Source organism: Balaenoptera musculus, chromosome 3, assembly GCF_009873245.2.
Source record: "Balaenoptera musculus isolate JJ_BM4_2016_0621 chromosome 3, mBalMus1.pri.v3, whole genome shotgun sequence".
In the NCBI taxonomy this organism is placed as follows: Eukaryota; Metazoa; Chordata; class Mammalia; order Artiodactyla; family Balaenopteridae; genus Balaenoptera; species Balaenoptera musculus.
Window position 1 is genome coordinate 132,804,379 of NC_045787.1, and position 2,965 is coordinate 132,807,343.

Genomic DNA, 2,965 nt, shown 5'->3' on the forward strand with positions numbered 1-2,965 from the left:
TTGGGGGCCTAGAACAGGGGTCAGAGGGAGCTCTCAAGCTAAGAATGATTTTTTACATTTTTAAAGGATTGTTAAAAAAAAAACAAGAACGCGTGACAGAGAAAGGATGTGGTCTGCAAAGCCTAAAATATTTCCTATTTAGCCCTTTATGGAAAGAGTTACCCTATCTCTGGCCCAGCCTATGGTATCAGAAGATGACTTTGCCCCAGAAATCAGGAAGCCTGGAGAGGTACAATGTCCCCCAGAAAATTAGAGCATTGGGACTAAAGCTGGAGCGAGGTTTGTGTGAAAAATATACAAATTTGGGTCATATATTCATTCCACAAATATTTTTTGAATGTGGCTCAGGAGATTGACAGACCTGGTTGAATCCTGGCTCCATCCTCCTACCTGTCACCTTCACCAAGTTATGAATCTCTGTGTGCCTCACTCTTTTCCACTTGTAAAATGTAGATGATAACTATACTTACCTCCTGGAATTTGTTTTGGAAGATTAAATGTGATAAGACATGTAAAGCCTTTAGGCAGTGTCCGGCACACACCACATAATAAATATTAGCTTTTTAAATTTTATTTATTTTTTATTTTTATTTTTTAAAATTTATTTATTTATTTATTTATTTATGGCTGTGTTGGGTCTTCGTTTCTGTGCAAGGGCTTTCTCTAGTTGCGGCAAGTGGGGGCCACTCTTCATTGCGGTGTGCGGGCCTCTCGTTATCGCGGCCTCTCTTGTTGCGGAGCACAGGCTCCAGACACGCAGGCTCAGTAGTTGTGGCTCACAGGCCTAGTTGCTCCGTGGCATGTGGGATCTTCCCAGACCAGGGCTCGAACCAGTGTCCCCTGCATTGGCAGGCAGATTCTCAACCACTGCGCCACCAGGGAAGCCCCAATATTAGCTTTTATTGTTATTGGGAACCTAGAAGTCCGGAGATGGAAATGAACATGGCATGCACTAAACAACAGTAAGAGGGTGAACTGGTTGGATAAATAACAGTAAGCAAATATCACTTGCCATTATTATTATCATCGATATCATCACTCTTTTCCTGTTGTTAGAACTTGGTGTCTGGTCTTGGGACCCCAGTGTTCTCATTCGTAAAGCATGAGGTTTGCTAATATCCCTTCCAGCTCTGTCTTTTTAATTTTTTGTCAGTTCCTTGGTCTTTCCCCATTTCACTTTCTCCCTTCCCTCTGTGCAATTACAAACACACTTAACTCTCTTTGACATTTCTGACAGCCAGGTCATCTCTTCCCCATCCTCTTTAAAAATCCTGATCATGTAAGAACTGATTCTGTTTTCCCTCCATTCCCAGTGAGCTCTTCCTTTCGCAGCCCCTCCCCCTTCAGGCGTTTCCAACAAAAGAGTCAGGTCATTTTTCATGCAGTATCAGCCAAATGTCAGCCTCCGAAGCATTTGTCCTTGTTTCTCTGAGTGTCGGAAGTTCTCCGTCTTCCCACTAGGACTTTCTGAGAGCATGGAGTGGATCCCAGAATTTCTAATCCTCCCTGCTGCAACTGAGCCTCTTCCCACACTTTGAGAAAAAGGATTGGGAAAAAAAGGCCGGTGGAGGAGCAAGGCACGCAGGCCTGGCCGGCTCACTGCTGCACGGGGTTTGTGCTGGCGGGCAGCTGTGCCCTGCCGGCTACTTACCGCTGCCTTGAGAGGCCAGTCGGGGGAGAGAGATTAGGGCCATCAAGATAAGGCAGAGAATATTCAAACTGGAAGCAAAAAGGGGCTTGTTTTTCCAATGTAAGTAATCAGGGAAGGGGAGGAGGTAATTTGCAGATTAGGAAAGTGAACAAAGAACATAAAATTAACTTTATAGCAAAGAGGAACACAGTCTGTTTGAAGAAATAAACCTCCATAAAGCGTTATTGTTGATAAAATCAGACTGTTGATTTAAACTAAATAGGAAATATGACCAAATCAGGGTGAGGAGGGGGCTCAGTGGAAGCTGGGGTTGAAACTTCAGGAGGGGATGGAAGGCTGGTTTGGGCTTGAGAGACCTGATGTGGCATGGTGTGTGTGTGTGTGTGTGTGTGTGTGTGTGTGTGTGTGTGTGTGTGTGTGTGTGTGTGTGTGTGTGTGTGTGTGTGTGTTGATGTACGTGTATGCACGTGCATGTGTGTTGAGGGAGAGATGTAGTATTAAAGCAAGGATGCCTGTGCTAAAGTCATAGATAAGAGGAATGTGCCTTTCCAAGATGCCTAAACTGCCTTCATTTTGGGATTGCCTTTATTTAAATGGATAAGAACAGATACTACACTTGATCTTAGCCAAAAGGCCAAGAAGTGATAAGATTATCTTTATTTTAAAAGTGGCCCTGACTTCCAAGCACTGGTAGACAGCACATATGCTCTTGCACACAGCCAGTCCCAACCCTACCTTCTCCTATTTTTAATTCTCAAATACCCACAAAAGCTCACCTGAAACACCAGTAACTCTCCCTGTGAACACCAGTACTGACCTAGGTACCAAAGTCCAAGAATTCCAAGGTCATGCCTTTGATCCCAAGGAGGTTTGGGCAGGGCTTCTCTCCCCTTTATCACAGACAGTTTGGCCAAATTAAGGTAATACCCCTGCAGCAGGCAGTGAGAAATCCAGCTCTGTGCTGTTAGCTGCCCTAGAGTTCTCCGTGCTGAGCCTTCCTGACCCCACATGGACTAGGAGGGAACACTTACATGGTTTTTGTTGTCTTTGACCTGCTGAGGTAGGACTCTTCCCAGGGACCGAGTTTCAGAGAAGCATCCCTGTGTAGCAGTGTGTACAAAAGTCTTCATTTCCCCCTCTAGGTCCATTATCCTCCTTTGTCCATCTTGCTCTGACCCCTGGAAGCCACAGCCTGGGAATTCCCTATTTTTCCGGCTTTCTGGATGGTCCAGCTTATGAGAGGCACCTTATGAGAGGCTGGAGGAGAGAGAGAGGGCAGGCTGCAGACTGGCAGTGGCTTTCTCTTCTGAAGTT

The 2,965-nt window shown here is 45.3% G+C and overlaps 1 pseudogene; it reads right to left on the reverse strand.

Annotated features, from left to right (window-relative positions):
- Positions 1-2,154: 2,154 nt before the first annotated feature.
- On the reverse strand, positions 2,155-2,297 carry LOC118893742 (annotated as a pseudogene).
- Between the last annotated feature and the right edge of the window lie 668 nt (positions 2,298-2,965).